This window comes from Centrocercus urophasianus, unplaced genomic scaffold (genome assembly GCF_019232065.1).
Source record: "Centrocercus urophasianus isolate 14NV4802_14NV808 unplaced genomic scaffold, USGS_Curo_1.0 seq_35, whole genome shotgun sequence".
NCBI lineage: Eukaryota > Metazoa > Chordata > Aves > Galliformes > Phasianidae > Centrocercus > Centrocercus urophasianus.
In genome coordinates, this window is record NW_024884922.1 from 6,693,731 (window position 1) to 6,716,489 (window position 22,759).

Genomic DNA, 22,759 nt, shown 5'->3' on the forward strand with positions numbered 1-22,759 from the left:
CAGTGACTCAGCTCTGCCCAAATCTCCTAAGAACACACTAGAAACACATTTTAAAACACTTAAAAATTCACTTTCTTATTAAAGGCCAGTGAATGTCCAGAGGGAAAACCAAACAGCTTGCAGCAAGTCTCACTTTTTAAGTCAAATACAATTTTTTGTAAGGCCTGCAGTCAGGAGAAGATCCGAATCACATACTGAATACAACCTTTACTGATACATAGGAAGGCAATGTGGTTGGGAGCCAAATTTGATATGAAAAAATGGAATTGAACTGAGCATTTCATTCCTGATTAATTACAGATGACTGTAGGGCAGTAGGTCTGAGGATTGAAGTATTACGCAGGCTGAAAACACAACAACACATCCCTAATATCACTGTGCCATTTAATATTCTGTATACTTTAAAGATCTCTTCCTAGGTCTTCATTCACTAGTGGAAACCTCCACCTCGGATCTGGTTAATGCAAAGGTTTACTCACTCTTTTATAAGATTCTGCCTGCAGCTCTGCTTGAACATGTTTTCTCATTTGTACTCTTCAAATGCTGCCTTAATCGTTTCCCTGGGAACAAATGAACATCCCACACACAGAACAAGGGTAATACCATCCCTGCTTCTTCTTTATATGGATAATTCTTAACACAGAATAGTAACACAGCGTCCATTCACTCAACTACCTTAAGTGCAAATAACAATCCACAGTATCAAATAGCTTTATGAATAAAAAATGCAAAAAAAATGTGGGTATATCCTAAAGTTCATTATTCAAATGACCTCTTTTTCAATAAGGCTTGATGCCCTCAGCAAAGGTTCATCTGGAGAAAGCTCTGTCCCCAAGCTACGGCATCCAGAAACAGTGCTTTGCTCAAGACACACAAAGTAATCTTGGCCCAGCAACTTACACAACACCTAACAGGGTTTAAAACCAGAGTGTAGATGATGGCATCATCCATCCAAATGCCTTCCTTCCTTCCTGTTCTGCTTTCATTTCATTCAACTTTCAAAAAATATTCCAGCTATTACTGGTAGGGAGAGGAAAAAAGTAAAATAGGATCCTTTCATTTTATTCTCAGTGTTTAAAACTTCATAGTCTACAGCAGGAAAGGAGAGGTACCAAGCCGAAGAAGTGTTATGGAATTAATGCTGAGCACAGAGGAACAAACCAGGAGCATCAATACTGGCCAACACTCTGAGTACATAATGGAAACTAGGATCAAAGTGACACATCTACTCAGCTTCCACTGGGTGATTCCTCAGCTCAGCTGGGATTGAGGTTGTATGAATGTTTCAAGAAGTTCACATATAGATATGTAACCTGAAATTTGACAAAACTTTAGTAATGTGTCTCAGAGTGGATTGTCTTCCCTGTCTTATCTACCTGCACGCTGCCAAAAATCAATCAATAGCAAAAAAAAAGATAACATAAGAAATAATTAAAGTGTCCCAGAAAACTTAATGAATCTTAAAGTTTAAAACACCAGCAATTTGCTTTCACTCCCATCTCAAACCATTTTTCTCCTTGCAAAATGAAAAGCACTGCACATGGGATTAATTTATCTAATTATTTCTCGTTCTGTTCTAGCTTTAAAGAGATATGACCATATTAGAAGCAGCACTGCTAGGAGCTTTGCAGAGCTCAGAGTGTTTTGCAAAAAAACAATATTTCTGCTTTTGTAAGTAATTTTAATTCCAAAGTACGGGACACTAAAGTTTGGGGATTTACTGACACAGATAAAATAGCAAGACTCTGTGTCCAAGCATAAACACTTTCTGCAGAACACGGTGTGGAGGAAATAGATGTCTACAGTATAGAGGGAATAGATGTCTAAAAGAAGGAATAGATGCCTACAGGAATTTGAGTCTGCTTTCTGATACTGGTATTTTTATTAGCTGTGAACTGGAAAGTGTTTTCATTTCAGTTGCAGGGTTAGGAAGTACTTCATGCTAAAAAATATCTCTTGGCTACAGTCACATTTCCAGAAGTTACATCTCCATTGAACTGGAGGTCCTTTACGTGCATGTGGTTGTCTTTAAGCAAGCAAATATAAACAATGACATCCACTAAAACTGAAGATCACTTGCTTTTCTTCTTAGAACAGACTGTTGCACCCTAGAAATGTCAAAAAAAAAGCATGACTCGAGAAAGAACTGAATACTGATAGATAGATAGAAGTTAATTACTAGAATACTGAAATATATATTTGAATTCAAATATTAGAAGTAATTAAAGACCAAAACTAACTACAAAGTAAGTTTGATTGAAAAATAAGAAACTGATTTAAAAAAAAAAAAAAAGTGATAACAGCTGATAGTTTAGGAATAACAAAACGCTGAAAGCATGCCAAGATCACAAGGAAGATGCAACGAACCAACCAAGATCATCACACACAATTTTTCCGTGTCACAGGGTATTGACAAAATCAGCAGCCAAAGAGAACTGCTAACAGAGCACAGAACCTACATGCCAAAAACAGACCAGCAGCTATTTCCTGCTCAAATCTTGAGTCAGGTTATATATAACTGAGCTCACAAGCCAGGACTGATGATTTGCCCAGCGCTTAGTCCAAAAAGAGGCATTTTGTTAGAATGACATAAGCAGCTAAGAATGCAGAAGTGCTGCATTAAAACATAAAGACAGCAGGGTCAGGTTGCACTTCAGTTCTTGGAAAAGAGAACTAAGAACGTGGGTCCATGTTCTTCCTGCAAGACCCAGGAAATTACAAATTGCTTTTTAAGTAAAAGCTGGCATGAAAAGGTGCTATGGGTAATGGGTTAGCAAGATTCTGAGTAAAATTCCCAGAATTCAATACGAAGGGGCTGTTCTGAGTAAATTCTATAGCAGTACTGTCTCAGGAACCAATGCTGTACAGCAAATCTCAGGGCAGCTGGACTGCAGCTCCAAAAGCTGGTAGATTTACAACTTACAGTTGTCCCTTCATTCATATATGGCTCCTGGTATTTTCTGGAGTAAATCATGCCTACAGGGTAAAGAGCAAAGGCAAATTCTGATTCCTCCAGTTTTCTCACTTCCACTGATAGGAAACACTGTTGTTTTTTAGTATCTTGGAAGCATAATCTTTGTGCCTGAGGTATGAAGCAGGCTTCTAAGAACAAGTTAACATTACAGTAAGTAGGCAAAAAAAAGAGCCAAGAATAAAATCACGCTGCAAAAGCAGATGTTCTCTTTGCACACCTTGTAACAGTTTAAGTCTGGAGGAAGACAACAATGATGGTCAAAAACACCCATAGCCTTTAAACACCTCAGGTCTTTCAAAAGCTGCAGTCATTTACTGCTTTAAATGAAGCTGCAGTGGGACACTGATGCTGCATTATCCCTCTGTAGAACAATTAACTGTAACTCCTGGAGCTGTGTGTGTGGCTTCTGTGCTCCCACAGGAACACCTCACTATTCTTTTTTTGCTCATGAAAAAAGTGCAAAGACAAACATTTCATTTGTTTGGGTTTAGCTGAGAAGTCCAGGCCCATTATTTCTTTAAAGCATAGCATCTACTTTCTTCTCTTCGCTGTGGCTTTCCATCAGTATTTAAAACTGTGCTTGCAATAACAGCAAGCAATGTCAGAGAGCCAGCAGCCTCCTGGATGTGGCAGAAACATTCATTACTGTAATCTCTCAGCTAGCTGATACTAGAACCTACACAACAGATTTGCATAGAAACAGGAAATAGGACCTCAAATTTCATTCTGCAAGGGCAGAGTAGGATTACATTTATAAGGTCACGCTAAAATATAGCTTCATCTCTTCTCCTATTCCCTCCCACACACTGGAGCATTTACACAATTTATTGGAATTGGGTCCTGTATGACCTGCAGCCCCAGCACTGCCCCAATTGCTCATCCGTGACACTCATGCTCAGAGAACAACTGATTGGATTAACTTGGCATCATCTGCAAAGTGCTCCAGTGCTATCAAGCACAAAAACACCCTGCAGCCCTCCAGGAGTCGAGTTGAGACAAATCACACCTGAGTCGGATTTAGTAGGACTTAATTTGACTGCTATCTGTGCAACTTCTGTGCACAGCCAGTTCCCATTATGAACTCCCTTCATTTTCTACTTCTATAATTTCACACCATTCTCCTAGCACACTGAACTATTATTAGTGAGATACTCAAAAACTTTTGGCTACTGTGTTCAGTGCAGATGTTAACAGCTCAGAGCACATCTAAAGGACAAAACTGAATTTACATGAAGCTCAGTATCCAACTGCCAGTCATTTTTGCTCCTCCATAGCATGCACACATCTCCCAGAGGCCCTCACCTCTAAATTCTTTTCTAGCATAGAAACATATTTTACTTAAAAAAAAAAAAACAGAAAAACAAAACAAAACAAAACCAACCCACCATTTGAAAACTATTTTTTTTTGTTTGAAGTTGACTTTTTTTTTTTTTTTTTTTTTTAAACAAAGCCCCTAGCATAGTTCACCACATAGACAAATTTTCTCTAAAGTTTTGCACAGACAAATCAGAACTGTGCTGTCGCCAAACAGCAAACACAAGCAGCAATAAATCCAGGACAGCAGCAGCCAAACGCTTTCCAATCTGACTTCCCCTTATTTATACTGCGACTCTTTATTTACCTGCTGCACGTGTTGTGGCTGCCCTCCTATTATGCCAGCGTTCCTTTTCTCTCTGTTTCTCTCCTGTTAATCGTGGACTCCTTCTCAGCTTTGAGCCGCTGCTGTTCCCCTCTCCCACCTCCTCTGAGCACCATCCTAGATCCAGCCCTCACCTCTGCATCACAGTAGCTTCCACCAATGCTAGGTTTCAGCCTCCTGATGTCAAGTTTCAGCCCAGCCCAGCCCAGGGAACCCACCCCCTGCTTCATCTAGAGCATTTTGGGTCTTTTTATTCACTCTGCACTCTATATCCAATTTCTTTTGCAGCTTTTATGTCTGATGTGACAAAAAATCAGCTTTTTGTATTGAGGGAAGCCTCTTCCTTGCACTAAATCTTTGTCTTCGTTAGAAACAGCTCCTCTGGTTGCTTTAACGGATTGGAAATCCCCCGGAGTCAATTTCCAAGGAGAAATTTTAATATTAAGCTGAAAGTAATAAGCATTTAATCTGTCTTTGAAAAGGAAAATTTGTCATGAAATGTGAACAAAATTCTAACTCTAAAGTTCTCGAAAAATATAATTTTTATAGGTAGGAAAAAAGGAAAAAAAGGAAAGGAAAAGAAGGGGGAAAAAAAAAAAAGAAAGAAAAAGAACAGCTCCTTCCTGCATAATTTGGAGTTGAACACTTAATCTAACAATTGATCCTGCAAGCTTTCTCACTAGTAACTTGACTCAAGCACCGACTATCTGGAGCCATTCACATGAGTACAGGCATAACAAAGCAGGTGAAATTTGCAGAATCCGGACTGCTGAATTAATAGTTAATTGAGGGCAGCACTGCCTGCTCCTGTTTGTCTAACACAGCACAGCACAGCTTTCTGCTCCTGCTAAAAGCCTCCAGGTAGATCTGCAGTAAGGCTGAAAAACAACTGACTGTTGGTGACATTTGAAGCACTGTCCCTGCCTCATCAACGCTGCATCACATCTCACACCTCCAATCATCTCTGAAGTTCTAAAGCTGGATAAATGCACAAGCCTTGAAGATAAGACAACAGGTAAGAAGATCCACTGCAGGACTTCTCCATCCCTATTATGATTTGCAGCCCCTATAATTCTGTCAGAGCTTATCTGTCAGTTTATCTGACATTCCCACTTCACAAATACATTCCCCACTCACACTGCAGCCAAATAAGGGCTCTCAGAAGGATTAATTACCTCTACCGTACTCCAACATTTCTACCAGTAGATTGAATTTTTCACACCAGATATGTTTATCGGAATCCCACAGAGAAAAGGAAATTGGAGGGATAAAAACATTTCTTTGCTGCCCCAAGCATGCATTTGATGAAGAGCAGTGAGCGGATGTAAGGAGCTCCCAGTGTCCCAGGCCCCACAATAAACTCATCTGAGAATTCTACAGCTTATGGGAATGTTTCTCAAAATACGTATCATGGAAGAATTGTTTTTTTTGTTGTTTTTTTTTTGGGGGGGGGGGGGTGGGCAGAACCATAAAGGTTTGCTACCTACATTTCCTTTCCCTCCTTATTGTGTCTACACTTTAAGAAATATGACTTTATCCTTCCATTTCCACCGTCACCAGGTAACAGAGGGGCAGCAGGAAATGGGTAGAAAGGATCACATAATCCTTAAGGTGACATTTCTGATTTTTCCAGAATTCTGTGTTCCCTCTCAGAGAACGTTTTTTTCATCAGGAAGAGGATCAAGAAGAAACAAGAAGTTCACACTCAATATCTCAAGAATATTCACAGAGAGCTGGCTCACAGAGAAGTAAAGAAATTTAAAAGACATCAGTGTTGAGAATAGTGTAGAAGTGCTTTATGGGCTACGAGGAGATGTGGTGCATGTGTGTGGACAATATGAGATTCTACTACTCCCAAGGGACACTGTTGTCCTGTTGTCACTATCATAGTGTTGCTGCTAGAAAACTGTGATGATGATGCCTTCTTTTGTTCTGGTTGTGAAGCAGTACTCTGACCACAGATAAAAAATAAAAAGGCAAAATTCAACAGAATTACACACTCAGTTCATGTTAATAGAGTGTGCTCTTGCAAGGAGAACAAGGTGAAGCTGCCATTTTACAATTAATGTCACAAATGACATTCCTATAAACGTGGTCAACTTTGCTCTGCTTAACATCTATGAAGTAAGGAGTATTTTATGCATCATAAGATCACAACAACGATGATGATGCCCTGCTCACTCAACCAGTACGTGCAGGTATCAGCAGGGTAGGTAATCTGCCAAATGCGCTGCATGCCAGCTCACATCAGGATGATGCTCACAAGGTACTGCCTGGATGCACAACCCAGATTCTACTGCAATATCTACAGTATTTATTTTGCCTGCACTGTGTGACTTTCTTTGCACTTACAGCTTCCGTAAAACCAGAAAATAAGTAAGGTAAAAAAGGGAAAACATGCAATAAATGAGGTGAAGGAAAAAAAAAAAAAAGAAAAGAAAGAGATGGAGCTCAGGAACATCATGGACAAGTCTGTATCTCAGCTCTGCAGCCATGCATTTGTCCCTTCTGCCACAGTGGCAGGAAAGCACAGCTTGAGATTGCTAACCATTCAGACGCCACCGAGCAGGAAGACTGCAACGTACAAACACCTTCAGTGGTGTAAGTCTAAGAGGACTTTCAAAAAGGACTGGACAATGCAAACGGTGCTCAGGGACATGATCTAGCAGAGGGTTGTTAGGGTAGTATGGTTAAGTTACCGTTGGACTTGATGATCTCTGAGGTCTTTTCCAACCTCAGCCATTCTGTGATTCAGCGATTCTGTACCCACGGTTATGTTAGAGATAATAGCTCTAGAGGCAATAATGATATGTTTTAGCAGACATAAGGCCCCCTCCAGCTTCAGAACAGAAGCAGTCATTGAGCAGCTCATGATTACAGACTAATTTCCCTGCATGATCTTCTTGATTCAAAACTACCAAGCGCCACAGATTTATGTCTTTTTCCTCAGAAGCCACAAACTCTATAATTCCATGAAATGAGGGCCTGGGAAATGTGAAGCTCTCTGTATTGTCCCAAACATGCATGACCAAACACGACAGAGCAGGTAGAACTTGGGAACTTGGGTTCTGTTAACACTCCTACAGCACAATGCCCTGAAGAACACACTGAGAAATAATATATTCTGAATGTGGTATTCTCCATGCAGTTCCCTCCAGAGATCAGAAGGAAGCCCTGATACCAAACCAACTGCAGCTTAGCATTACTGCGAGGGCACAAGAACTGGCGGAGAACCAGCGTGACTTTTCTTCAGAGCAGCTACCACTTTGAGATGGAGAGAGATTCCTTCTTCTGGAAATGCAGTATCCTAAAGCGTCCAGTAGCCCAAGCCTTTGCAACCTCTTCTACACAATAAAGGTGGTTCAGACAGTTATTCAAGAAGTATTTCATACCTGCAGTGTGTTTCTTCCAAGGTTCTCTCTGGGGTAGGTCCTGATTCAGAAGGCAGTTCAGGTGATGAAGAAGCACTTTATCCCTAAGCACAAACAGAAAATTGGAGCACACATTGGAATTATTCTATTTACCAGAGAACACAAGAAGAAAAATTCAGTCAGAGCTGGAACACTGCTGTACCATATGTCTTCCAGGAGCCACGCATAACAGGGTCCCCTTGACAATCCCTGCCTTGCTGTGCCCTGTTGTACTTCCACCTGGAAAGACATATGGCAATGCCACCAAGAGAAATCCTTCCTTTTCCTTTTTTCTCATCTTAATGCAATTTCCCCACTTGAAAGGATTGTTCAGTTGCAAAAAGATACAGGACAAGTATTAAAAATAAATGCATAAATAAAAAGTGCCTAACTGTTCCCACTAACGAAGAAAACAAGTCCATGGACCTGTCAGCATTACAACCAAATAAAAACATGACAGAATGGCTGGGATTCTACTTTTTTGCCTTATGCAACACTGACAAATTTGTCTGATCTGCAGCAATTTGGTGTCTCACAGTTACATCAGAGACACTAGAAAGAGTTCACATTTTACTTTTCAGTTCTCAGTGGAAAGGAGGTGTTATAAAATCTATCATTCTGCTCCTAAAATGAAAAATACTGACCACAAGCCAACTTCAGCTCCACAACAGACCTTTTTTTCCCTGTGACTATAGTGATTTCTTTTAACATTTCTCACATTTGTCATTACTGCATAAGCTGCTTACGACTGCTCCTGGTGAGGTCAGAAATGTTGGGAGTTCCTGGAAGAGTGAATGACTACCCAGAACTCTCATAACCATCCTACTGCCACTTACATACAGAAGATCTTAACAGTGTTGTTTTTGTGGATGTGATGCTTTTTGCCTCCTCAAGTAGCTTGAATCATTTCTGTTTGAAAATTATGCCTTTAGCAAAGCAGGAAGCTGGATGTAACATCTGGCTCAATTAGAGCATTCACTCTTCATCCTGCTCTCTTCCTGAGTAATAAAGATGGAGAGATACTTCAGAGACTTCAAGCCTTTTAAGCAAAGTGTTCACCAAAATTGCTTTCCTGGTAAGCCTCTTCAAACTGTGTTTACTTCCACGCTGGCTCTGCTCAGGGCAAACCTTCTGCGTCATCCCTTGGCCTATGCCATTCTTTTCAATCAATTACAAAACATAACTCTGCTCCCAGAGAAACAGATGCGACCTTCTCAGTGCAGAAAAGTTACCAACGCACTGTTTGCTCTCAGTTACTTCACTGTAGAAAATCTGCCTGCATTCTTCCTGAAGCAGATAAACATTTCATTCATTGCACCCACCCTTCCCTTTTCATTGATATACAGAGTAGAACGAACACAAACAAATTTTCTTGATTATTTGATAAAACGTATGTCTACATGCGTATCACTATATTTAATAATACAGCTTAATACTATCCAGAGAGGTGGATGCCCCATTCCTGGTGATCCCAAGGTCAGTCTGGATGGGCTCTGAGCACTGCTGGAGCTGTGGGTGCCCCTGTGCACTGCAGGGAATGGGAGTTGATGGCCTTTAAGGGTCCCTTCCAACTCAAACCGTTCTATGATACAGTATCATCACTATAAATATGATATTAAATTGTAAGAAGTATTAACTGTAATTGCATAATTGTAAGAAGTGATAGCAAAAGGGTATAATCATTAATTCTTTCACAAGCACGGACATGGTGGCAGAGATGATGTAATCTTACAAAGCCTTTCACTCATTTCCCAAACCATGTTGGGTGCCTCATTTAAGAGACCAACCCTCAGTTCCAAACAAGTTGACCCAGTTCACTGGGCATGTGTAGACAAGACAGTGTGTTTTACCAGCACAATCCCAACTCATTTCAAATTTACAAATATCAGTCTTTTCAAGATTTTCATCTTTATTGCTGGTGTTTTCAAGAACAGCCACTTGGGCCCAAACAATTTCAAACCAAGCACAGCAGAAAGCTCACCAATTTGAGGTGAAAAGAATAAATACAACGCAGAGACAGCAGTCTTGAAAATCTTTCGAGCTGCTTTTCCGCGTTAGTATCAGAGCCAGATATTCTTGCAAACCACCTAGTGAAGGAGAAGAGATGATACCATGTGGCATATTCTACTGTCATTCAGTCACAACCAATCACAGGCAAATAGCAGGGCGAAATCCCTTCCTGAAGTGCCTGTCTCTGCACTGCTAAGCAAGGTTTCAGTGTAGATGTCTGCTAGATGTCTGATGTTTAGTGTGAGATGGATTCCAGCCTTTCTGAAGAGCAGGCAAAATCTGAAGGATTACCTCACTACAGCCAATGTGTAATTTTATAAAATAGCAAATGAAACTCTTCAGCTTTCTGATGAAGAGTTTTAAAAGAAAAGCTGCCTTCTGTTAAGAGCCTATGAGGAAAACAAAAGTCATTGCAGCTTATATATACCATTATGCCCTTTGATTGCCTGGATTTCAGTGTGAAATTAAGTTTTGTGGGATAGTCGAGTCTTCAGAAACATAGACTGCAGAGATCAGAAGGCACAAAGTACAAAAAGCGATGGCAACAAATTAATCAAGCCTTTACTTTTAACAGCAGCGATAGCCTAGAAAACCCCAAGAGTTGGTAATGGATTTGAACCTTTCCAGGGAAAATCCTATATATATGCAGGTGAAGGCAGACGTGAGCTCCTCAGACACGCCTGGAACTCTTAAGATCCATGCCAACAAAGGAGTGGAAGCTATGCAGTGATAATGAATTGCCACCACTGAGCTAACATCCTCCCTGAGAAAAGAGACACACCATTAACCCAGAACCAGAACAAATAGGCTGCCTAACTTCTGTGCTGCCTCGTGCATGGCCAGAGCAAGTCCTGCAAACACACCAGTCTCTGAACAGCCTTTGATAACCCCATCCTCCGTACCACCAAACGTTGTCAAAATTGATTTGTGTACATCGTGAGACCACTTGGCTCTGTTACACTCATGGAAACCCCAACTGTTCTGTGCACTACAAAACAGGCCACATCTATCTGGATGGAACAGAAAGCAGAACCTGGACCAAAGAGCCAGAAGGCAACAAAAAACTGTCGATTCACTCATGTGAACGGCACACAGCCCTCGTGCTGTGCTATGTCTAGAGACTTGACTTTTTATTCTTCATGTGCAATTTAAAAGACCCAGTTGATTAATTTTAGTGATGTTATAACCCCGAAAGAATTAGTACGACATTGACCACAGCTGAGGATGACACTGTGGAGGAAAGAAAGAGGAGAGTCATTGCTCCAAAGGTATGAAAGAAGGTTGTGCTCCCAGTTTAGATAGGCAGACAGACAGACAGACAGACAGACAAAATCAGGAAGAGGAGCCAATGAGCACCTGTGAAAATAATCTTGCAGGAAGCACGAAGGGTGAAAGATGCATTGCTTAAGAGCTGCATTTTCTAAACGGAGTGGAGGTCTCGTAGAGCACAAGAAGCTCACAGCAAGCACCAGGGGTTTCTGGTTTTCTTTTCTTTTTTTTTTTTTCTTTTTTTTCTTTTTTACCAGGGAGTCTGTTAATCTGGAAACTATCCAACATTTACAAAAGACTTGTTTTCCTGCACAGACTGGCATAAATTCAAATGTGGAAAAAAAAAAAAAAAAAAAAAAAGTAAATTACATTGAATTACATTGATAGGATTGTGGGTGTGCATGAACCATGCAAAATAGTTCTAAAATCACATGTATGTGTGTGTAGGAAATAACCAAATAATTTTCCAGGACAAAATCTCTGAGAAATCAAATTTTATTTGCAATTGCAATGGCAGGCCTCCTGCAAGCAGCAGCACTCATAGAAAACAGTGTTCCATCTTTTATCCCCCATTGCCCAATGCTTATCTCTTTCTCCCCTGGCTCCTCACTGGCTGAGTACTGCAGGTTCACACTCTTCTGCGACGCTTCACTAGTCATACAAATACCAAGTAAACACAATTCCTTGCCGCCCAAACACAAATATCTTCATTGGTTAATTGCCTTCTAACCATTGCTTTCTTAACAAACATCTGGTCATAACTCTTGGAGATGCCTACTTCACAACGTAAACATAAACCTAACTTCTTAATTGTTTAATTACCCCTCCCTAGCATTTGTGGCCTTTACCCTGGGTCATTGTTCTGGTCATGTCTGTCCTTGCATAGAGATAAGCTTGGAAGGAGGATAGAGTGGAGTATCTTGGGGCCTGCCTATAGCGTCCTAACATTCCCACAGAGCAGAACAGTTCTGCTTTGTGTAAAGGCCCTGGCTCCTTGAAAGCTTGTTAAATGTATTTCACTTTCTCTGGCCTAAGGAACAATCTTACAATACATTTTCTAGGTCAGAACACCTACATTGTTTTAAACATTTAAAAATCTATCACAACTTTGTGAGAAAGAATTTGTCACATAGCTCAGTAATTATGTTTCTAAAATATGTTACTAACATGTATATGTGTATTTCTTCCTTTCACATCAGCTACTCCTAAGGACAAGTTACAGAATACAAACATATTATGTTCTACTTCTTTAGATCAATAGTCCACCTCAATATCCAATGCAGAAACAACATTTCATTCCCATACGTGTATGCAAGCAGAAGAAAAGCCTGTTTCGTAACCAGCAGTCAGGTCTTCAGATAGCAGAGAAGTGCACGAAGAGCACAATTTGCCTGCCTAAGGCATTCCACACCAGCATTCCCCAGTTCTGCAGGTGGGTTAAGGGAGCTCACACAAAGTTAGGGCCACGAAGGTGATGAAGGGCCTGGAACATCTCCCCTGTGAGGAAAGCCTGGGTGAGCTGGCTTTGTTCAGCCTTGAGGAAGTTCTCCCTTGCTACGGCACCACTTTGAGGAATACGGGACAACTCATCACTGAACCACAGAACGGTTTGGGTGGGAAGGGACCCCTAAAGGCCATCAGGTCGCACTCCCTGCAGTGCACAGGGACACCCGCAGCTCCAGCAGTACTCAGAGCCCATCCAGTCTGACCTCGGCTGTCTGCAGGGATGGGGCAACACCAACCTCTCCGTGCAACCTTTGCCAGGGCCTCACCGCCCTCTGGGTAAAGAATTTCTTCCCGATACCTGTCCTAAATTTCCCCTTTTTTAGTTTAAAGCCACTCCCGTGGTCCAATCGCTACTGGCTGTGCGAGCGCAGGGCTCCACCTAACGTCCCGCCGGAGCTGTGAGAGGACGAGCGAACAGGTCGGCTGCCTCTCGCAGTCGTGGGGCTATCGGTTAAGCCGGACGCATTCAGCCCCGCCCCGCGCCCCTCGGGGCCGCCGTCTGGTCAGGCATGGCGAGAAGGGACCGTGCTCGTGCCCGCCGCCGTGCTGCGTTCCCTTCTCCCGCCCTTCCCCCCACTCACCGCAGCGCTGAGGCGGCGCCGTCCTTCCCGCGCTCGAGTTGAGGGTGGATGATGGGCCGCCATCTTGGAAGCGGCATGGCGCTGTCCGAGCCTCCGCTCTCCTGCTGCACCTGGGCTGGTCGAGCGGCTGGAGGCGGTACTGAGTGCAAACCGCGGGCTCGGGCAGCTGTGAGAGGATTTTGTTTTATCCTCTGAGCTGTGTTGTTGTAACCGAGGTGCGTGGTTGCTGGGAGGGGGGGTGCTGCTGTGTTCAGCACTTCCTGTGGGGAAATCTTTCCACTGGAATAAGGTGCGTTTCTGTTATTTTTCCCCTGGCTCTTAGAAGCTACCCATCATACGCACAGGAGCAAAATGCATTGCTTAGAGGGCTGGGAGAAGGCTGCATGTGTGTGTGAATCGTAGAATCTTTGAGTTGGATGGGACCTCTGAGGGCCATCTGGTCCAACTGCCCTGCAGTGCACAAGGACACCACAGCTCCATCACGTTGCCCAGAGCCTGATCCAGCCTTGCCTTGAAGGTCTCCAGGAATGGGGCATCAACCACGTCACTGGGCAACCTGTGCCAGTGCCTCACCACCCTCACTGTAAAAATATTTGCCCTTATATCCAACCTAATCTCTTCAAGCTGGAAGCCATTTCCCCTTGTTCTATCACTGCAGACCCTGCTGAATTCTGTCCCCTTCTTTTCCTGCAGCTCCCCTTTAGAAGGCTGCAATCAGGTCACCTTGCAGCCTTCTCTTCTCCAGGCTGCACAGCCCCAGCTCTCAGCCTGTGCTCATATGAGAGGTGTTCCATCCCCTGGATTATTTTTATGGCCTTCCTCTGGACATGCTCCAACAGCTCCACATCTCTCCTGCACTGAGCACTCCCCATCTGGATGCAGTGCTCCAGATGAGGTCTCACAGCACATAGTAGAGGTAGGATCACCTCCCTCACCCTGCTGGCCATCCTTCTTTTGGTGCAGCTCAGGATGCTGTTGGTTTTCTGAGCTGTGAAAGCACATTGTTGGCTCCTGTCCAGCATGCCATCCAGCAGTATTCTCAGGTCTTTTTTGGCATGGTTACGTCCAGGTTTCATCCCCTAGTTTGTGTTGATAGTGAGGATTGCCTCAACCCAGGTGCAGACATTGCACTTGGATTTGTTAAACCTTATGAAGTTCACCTGGACCTACTGGTCAGCCTTTCAATGTCCCTTTGGATGGCACCCCATCCCGCTGCTGTGTCAGCCACACCCCACACAGCTTGGTGTCATTAGCAAACTTGCTGAGGGTGCACTCGAACCCACTGTTGAAATCACTGATTAAGAAGCAAAAGAGTGCTGGGGGGGGTCTCACTCATCACCATTCTCCATCCAGACATTGAGCCTTTGACAGTCGTGCTCTGGACTCAATCCTGCAGCCATTTCTTTGTCCACTGAACAGGCTACCCATCAAATCCATCTTTCCAGTTTCAAGAGAAGGATGTTGTGGGATACCGGGTCAAAGGCCTTACTGAAATCCAGATGGATGACATCAGTGGCTCTTCCCTTGTCTATTGGTGCAGCGACACCAACACAGAAGGTCACTAGGTTGGTTAAGCATGGACTTCATGAAGCTGTGCTGGTTCTCCTATATTGGCTCCCTGCCTTCCACGAGTTCCAGAGCTTCCAGGAGGATCTGCTCTGTGATCTTTGCAGCACAGAGGTGAGACTGCAGGTCAGTAGTTCCTAGAATCATATTCTTCTAAAAATGGGTGTGATGTTACCTGTTTTCCATTCAGCAGGGACTTCACCTGATTGCCATTACTGTCCAAATATAGAGAGTGGCTTGGCAACTAGATCAATTACCTCAGGACTCAGAATGCATCTCATCAAGACCCATAGACTTTTGGCTGTTCAGGTTCCTCAGGTGATCACAAGCCTGATCTTTGCTTACAGTTTCCTCCTCAACCCTCTCCTACCAAACTGAGTGTTTGAGGGGGCTGATGTGTTGAATATGCACCATACTCAGTGCCACAGTGCACAGATGCTGATGAGGGATGGTCTGACCTGGATCTGGTCAGCTTTTCTCATGGAAGTTTCCCATTTCTAGAAGGGAAGATATACTTCCTCACTGAAACATCAGTAATTCAGATGCTTAGTGCCCTCGTATGTGCAAGTATCCTGCCACTGTGACTGGAAATAAAATTTCCTGCTTTCCCAAGAGCAGCTGCCCAAATAAGCAAGTTACAAACTGCTGTTGATAAATCTGGCTGTTTCTTGCTGTAGTCACACACCCTGATTCGTTTGGCTTTGGAGGAGACAGAGAGAATGAAAGAGTGGTTAAGGTGTCTGTCTAGTAGTAGAACACTGCTCTGAAAGAAATGTTTCTAAACACGCTAAAAGAAGCAGTGCCACCACTGATACTGGAATAAGCAACCCCAGAACAATACAGGTCTCAAAATGGAGATGTGTGGCATCTTTTGTTACATCTCAGTTGTAAAAGACAGAATGAATGAGCCTGTGAGTTATATGGAATGCAAAACAGTGCAACAGTGTCCTACAAGACACTGCAGACTGATCCTTGTGAGTACCAAACCACAATTTCTCTGTGCAGGTGTGAAATCGTATCACTGATTTTTGCTGTGACCTCGTTATGTGTTCACACTGTATTTGTGCTGGCTGTATTTCTCCCCTCAGTGTAAGAGCTGATGCGTTAGAGATGTTGAAACCAGGTTGATGGTTGGGCTGGAAGATCTTTTTCCAATCTTAATGATTCTGTGATTTTCTGCTTTAAAAGAAAATAGTATTCCTGTCTGATCTTTACAATAGATTTTGGAAATGCCACTAAGGTGCAACAGGGAACACTGTGAGAAAGTGGCAGCGAAGCGTTGAGGGGCATTGCTATATGATGGGGCTCAGTCAGGTCAGTGGCTGGACTTGGTGATCTTGGAGTTTTTCAGCCTCGCTGATTCTATGATTCTGTGTATGTGTTTGTTATTTTTTCTCCTTAGCGAGCCTGTCCTATTATTTTATTAGTAGCCATTGTGGTGACATGTTTCACCTGCTCTGAATGTCTTTTTTTATTCCAGTGAATCAGAATTTACCAGCCGTTTCCTGTGATAAGCAGATACACATACATCTTTCTATTTCTTGATGATTAATTAATGCTTTTGGAACCTCTCTCTTTTATTCTTTTGTGCATTTGGCACCATGTTCTGCTGAAACAGTGTAGTTACCTCTGTTAGTTTCAGTGCATATTTTGTTTTTCTTTGCTTTTAGAAAATGTATTTCTGAGCTGAAGCTACATCACGTGTCATTACCGTAAGAATGTGAACTGCTGTTCACAAAGAAGTGCCCTGCAGAAGAGGAAGACCGGAGATGTTAACGAGCACCAGGGATGAGCTGCAGTGTGGGTTACGCAAATTGCTGCAGCCAGCTGGGAAGGGCTGCTGTCCGCCTGCGGTGGCAAAAGCGATATTCTGCTTGAAACAAAACAATGATGTTTCTCTCATCCGTACGTAATGCTTCCTTCTCCTTCATTTTTGCTCCCCATTGTTGACAGAAGCTCCTCATGCCGTAGTCATAGAAAGATAATTTCAATTTGGTTGCTCTCTAGTGAACAGATACGAAGCTCTGTCCCAGCTCTGTAATGAAAAACGTCTTAAATTAAAATGATTATTGATTTTTAATCCAGCTTTGTGTTTTCAGTTGTCTTTTCAACAAAAGTTGGTGTGATGCCAATGTCTCTTCCCATTGCAGAATGGTGTAAATGGTAAATTCTGATTTGGCATTTGGATAAATAACGTGGTAAATAAAATGTTTGGAAACAGGTTGTGCTTATCTACTAAAACACATTCCTGGAGTTTCTCTGGAAAGGCCTAGCAAGAAATGAATATTAACGCTGGAACTGAGTACTTCGTCTTTTGTAATATAATTTATTTTATTAACAAGTTAATTAGTAGAAACTTAAGAATGGATTACCTAGCTGTATTAGCAAGAGCAACTTGCTGTGATGGGGCAGAGTGAATGCAAAGACAGCCAGCAGTGTTATGCTCTTAAATATACCCATGTAACTAAGGTGTGCTGGGCTGTCAGCATTAGCTTCATCTGAACTATTGATGTTATTACCAACCATTTAGGGAGAGTATTGCTAATTATTTTCCTCTTTTATTTTTTTTTTTTGAAAATAACTGTTGCAGCAGGAATTGAGAAGGCAGAAGTGCATTGTCCTGAAGTTCATTCTAGAAGCAAACACAGTTATATTTATCTAGGACATAGTGAGTAAAGCAGTGAAGAATGGTGGCATAATCCCAATAAAACTGAGTGACATACCGTGATGGCAGTAGAAAATTAATCTTGTAAAATATTTTTCAGTGTCTTCAGTAAGAACCTCACTCAGTAAAGACATCTGGGTCAGATTCTGTTACTATCCTACTGATTCAGACTATCCTGGCTCCTTGTTAGCTTTTGATTTACTGAGGATGGCCTATGAGTGCCTTCTAACTTCAAAGCAATAATTGCAGGTGAATTAATCAGGTAAAGAGAGTGATCACCTGGAACAAGTTTGTTGTGTTGTAATGCTGTTTAATGATTTCACCAATGACCTAAAAAAAAAAAAAAAAAGAATGAACTCCTAGTAAAGCTAGGTACTCCTAGTAAACTAGGTAGGAACTCCTAGTAAAGTAGATTTTTTTCAAGTGAATTTCATATTGACTTTAATAACAATTAATTTCTGCAATCCTAATAGTTGGTAAATTAAATGGTTGTCCAAATCAGTTTGCAGCCAAATACGCTGAAAGTAAGAATCCAGCTTGGACCTTAATTCTTCCATGTGTGGAAGCTGCTGGGAAGGAAAGGTCTGGGGCTTGCCAGAGCAAGGTGAGTGATTTTGCAGTGCTTGGCAATGAAGCTTCCTCCATGCTGAAAGCTTCAGAGTCGTAACAGCCTTGCTTTATTCCTGATTAACATCCCTGATCCTAGTGCCAGGGATGCAGCAAACATATATGTGCAGAGGGTATGGGCTGCAGATGGAGCCTTAGTCTCCAGCTCCGCGTGTTCAGATCCATCGTTCAGACCCAGACTGTGCTGGAAACATCTGTTGGTGCAGTGGTGGAAATGCATGTTTCTTTCTTTCTGTGTTAGTTGCAACTTATGCAGAGATGTGCAGCTTTTTTAATTGTTCTGGTGTTTTTCTCCATTGGAGCAGGTGATGTGGGGTGTGATTTTGGTGTGTGTTTAATATTCCCCGTCGTTTTTCCTCCCACTTCTGCTCTTTTCTTGCACTGAAAGGATTTGCAGAAATAACCACCTGGACTGCTGTCCTGTGACCTGCAGGTAACTCAGTACAAAATGAGACAAGCCCTGATTAGTAAGACCTGCTAAGTTGTCACGTGTTTAATACCTGGCAATTACCAGGTGAGATGTTTTGCAGTAGTACGTGCAGAGCCCTCCTTACCCTTGGCAGAGGTGAGCTGTTCTGCCTCTCGAGGCGAATTCTCCACTTTTGTGCAGTCTTTGTTTTGTGATACTAAAACCTGAGTCTTTCCTCTGCTCTTCATCCTTAGAAAATCATGTCATAAAAAATAGCGACAACTGTTAACAGTACTAAGCTTACCATTGTGAACAACTTCATTTCTTCTTTAGACTGAATACAAAATCAATGTTGTAAGTTTAAATGTCACAGACTTACTGTAAAAGCAAACTCGGGTATTTTTTTTCCTCCCCATCAGCCACATTTCACAGTAGACCACATCTGAGTGATCAGAGTCAAGAAGTCCAGCATTAGAACAAGAAAGATACATAACAATCAAGTCTGCTTGCTTGTCTCTTTCATGTGTTATTTTCCTCTGTCGGTTAGTATTACGTATCTATGATACATGCAAAGCTGATGAGTTGTAAAGTCATCTGAAGCATGATTCTTCATGTCTGACAGTGACGTAATGCTGTGACATTTTAGTATATTTTGAATAAAAATCCAGATATACCCAAAGCAGGTTTTTAGATCTTGAGAATGTTAGAACTGAAATACTGTGATCTTATCATGTTTTTTGTCTTCTAAGTACATCAAGGAATGCTGGCACTGTAGCAGATCAAGTATAGATGCCTAATCACTGCAAATTTTAAAAGAATGAAATTATTGAAAGTAGCGAATTATTAAAAGGAATCATCTTCCCTTACAGGATGAATTCTTTATGTATGAACTCTGACTTAGCCTTCATCAAACACTATGGAGAAGGCTTGAGGTTTCTGATTAGCCCGTCTGACTCCTCTGGAAGTGTTGGTTTCTCCTTTGAAGGTCCAGCAGCTTCCCGTGTCACTGATGGTGCCCCTGTTGCGGTTTACTGTGTTTCAGGTAAGCAAGACCTTCTAATCAGAAAAACCTCGGTGTGTTTTCTTTTCTTCCTCTGTTTGGGGAAAAAAAAAAACAACGAACAGGTAACAGAAGTTTTGTGTAAGTTGTAGCATCTCACTGAATGCAGGAAGTTCAGTTGACTACTCTGAATTTCCCATGAAGTTTCACTGTTAATTAAATAGCTTCACCACATTTCCTGCATAGTTTCATTGTGCCGTGTCTGCTGTGTTTTGGTGGATGAGGAGATCAGCCACTCTACTGATGAGGAGATAAGAGTGCGGAGCGCTGCTGGAAGCTATACAGAGATGATAGTTACTTACATTTTTTAGTATTTGGGGTTGAGCAGTTTGGGGATCTGACATTTTCTGGTTTGGTCTGTATGTTTGTATTAAGACTAATGAATTCTTAAAATATTTGCATATTAATATCTCTTCTTCTAATGTATCATTGAAGAGTCTGGTGGACATATAATTACTGGAGCTGGCAAGCCCCAGCTAGAAGTTTGTCTTAAGGATCTGGAAGATCATGCTTTACTCCACTGAAGGTGTTCAGCAATTTTTGAGGAATGCAGTATATGGAATATGACTAGATATTAACCTTTGAAAATATAAAATCTGCTGTTGCTGGTTTCCTTAAAGGAACTTCCTTAAAACAATTTGAAACTTTTCAAAAGAGGACAACTGTATAAGCAGTGACAGGAATTTTTTATGATATTAATCAAAGAGCTTGAAATTAGGATGTAGATTTGAAGATGCAGTAAAACTAACTAGAAACAATGATGGCAACCAGAGATGTGCTGCTGGAAAAGTTTCTCTTGTTGGAGTTAGTAGAATATGTCTGTGCAACCAAGAACACACGGAGAGATCACAAAAGATAGCACTTGTTTTGTTACTGACATACAATGCAAAAAAAGACCACTGTGGGACAAAAGGGACTTAAGAATTCTGATTTTTTCAGCTCAAAGTTTTTCCCCCTTGTCTCTTCCCATCTTCAGATCATTTTGAAGTTGACTGTTTTTCTGGCCCTCAACTCACTGGCCTTTCCTGCCAGCAGAGGATGCCAAAAGAACACGTGGCACCTGCAAATTAAGACTCCAGTGTTGAACTGGCTCTGTACCCATTGTTTTGAATCAAGGTCTTCCTCTGAGGCAGGAATTAATCTCTGGATAAAAGAACTCGTTTGCCGAGGCAGCATGTGGGATAATTTGGTATTTGTTGGAATGCTGTAAAAGAAGGATGGAGAACGGGCCTGAACAGCTTAGATGGCTTTCCATGTCCTCACCATTGGAACAGTACCTGGCCCTTCTTGCATTGCCACCAAACTGCCTTGTAAGTGTGGTGCAGAGCCCTTCCTCTGGTCTTGTTTTTTTGTGTCTCTTCTTCCTTTCTCCCAGTTATAAAAATCTTCAAGAGCATTCTGTAACAGCAAAGGAAACCTAATGCCACCTAAATGCCTCTTTTTGTGTCTCTCCAATCTATTAGCTTCAGCTGATGCTTCCTTCATATCAGAAATGAGCACAAACCGTTGATCTTTATGCACTGGATTGCTGTGGTTTTATTTTCAGCCCTCAGTTGTATCCCTCCTGATACACTGCTGCCTCTTCTCTTCGCATCTTGCATGGAAGCCAGCTTAAGGCTTTGACCAACTGTATTCTTCTCTGAACCTTTTCCCAGTTTTGCAGAAACTGCTGCAGTAAAAAGAAAACCACAGCTGCACTCCGCATTCAAGGTGCAGGCTTTCACTGGTCATGTTTTGTTCTATGTGCGTTACCTTTACTGCACCTGGACACGGAACGCTCTCGTACTGCTTGCTGTAATGCTAGGACTTCACAGTGAGTGGTAGTGATCAGGCCTCGTTACATGTGAAACATAATTTACCCGTACACTCTTTAATCATGCAAACTGTCTTTCATGTGCTATTCTATTGCCTGCTTTTTGGTCACACCAAGTCCTTCTGCAATTTTGCAGAACTGGTCTCATTTTTACCCGCCTGAAATAGTTGCTAGGAAAGCAGCAGTTTGCCAACACTGCCTTATTCAGGTTCTGACAGAGTTAGGGTGCAGAACTTCACAGTAAGCCGTAACTTTTCTACTGCTTAGCCATCCCCTTCTTTTCTCTTTCCTTTCCCATTACGTTTTACCACTGACTTGAGATCTGGCATTGGTGGCCAGGCTTTTCCACAGTTAATCTCTGATATTTTGCCTCAAAATTCCTACCATGGCTGAAAGATGTAAGTGCACAGGCTTGAAGGAGGGCATTCCACCTCCAGAGAACTTTGTAGATTAGCTGTAGTCACGTGTTTCATGTGGGGGGACATGCTGGAATCGCTCTGGGACCCCCAGTCTCCATCCACCATTCTTGCAGGGCTTTTTACATCATCTTTACATCCCTTCAGCCAGTTCAGTGATCTCACACCTCACCTCATGATTAAGACCACAAACAGCACCAGCAGTAAGTTTTAAGCAGTTTATTCACAAGGGCTCTCGAGCCTCCCCCCACTCCTAGCTCATTTACTGTGCAATTGTGATGCAGAGAGCACCGACCAGCTGCAAGCCATTAAAAAACACTTCATGAGCAGCGTGGCTTTATTAGAAATAAATCATGCTAAAAACTGATCCTTAACAGATACAAAAAATTAACAGGTAAGGAAAGGAGAAGAAAATGGGCGTAATATTAAGACCAATGGGTGAATTGAGGATTGGTGTGAAAAATGATACAAAAAAGCAATGAAAAACAGCAGTGCGGCATTAAAGATGAGAGTACAGAGCAGACGAGGTACAGTACATCCTGCTTCAACATTTCTTATCCATATGCTTAGTTCAAATACTGTAACAGTACTGAAAGGCAAAAAAGCACCAGACATTTGATGAGAAAAAGCAAGCGTGAAACAAAATTAGGGAAAAATGAATGCTGGAAGTAGGGAAAGAGTAATCTCGAATACAGTTACTCAACAGAGAAACAACACTTGGAAAAGTTGCTATGTCAACATATACAGACAATACCATTATTCCAGCAGTACGGAAATCATTTTCCTGGTCTGTAACCTCTTCCACGTACAGCAC

General features: G+C 42.0%; 1 protein-coding gene across 2 annotated transcripts in view; it reads right to left on the reverse strand.

Moving 5' to 3' along the window:
- Positions 1–13,477, reverse strand: part of ST8SIA5 (ST8 alpha-N-acetyl-neuraminide alpha-2,8-sialyltransferase 5) — a 57,425-nt gene extending 43,948 nt beyond the window's left edge. For both annotated transcript variants that reach the window (XM_042831249.1, XM_042831248.1), the window contains exons 1-2: positions 13,390–13,477; positions 8,006–8,088 (exon numbers count right to left, since the gene is read on the reverse strand). The gene's annotated coding sequence lies outside the window, so the exon portion shown is untranslated. The remainder of the gene's footprint in view (positions 1–8,005; positions 8,089–13,389) is intronic.
- Between the last annotated feature and the right edge of the window lie 9,282 nt (positions 13,478–22,759).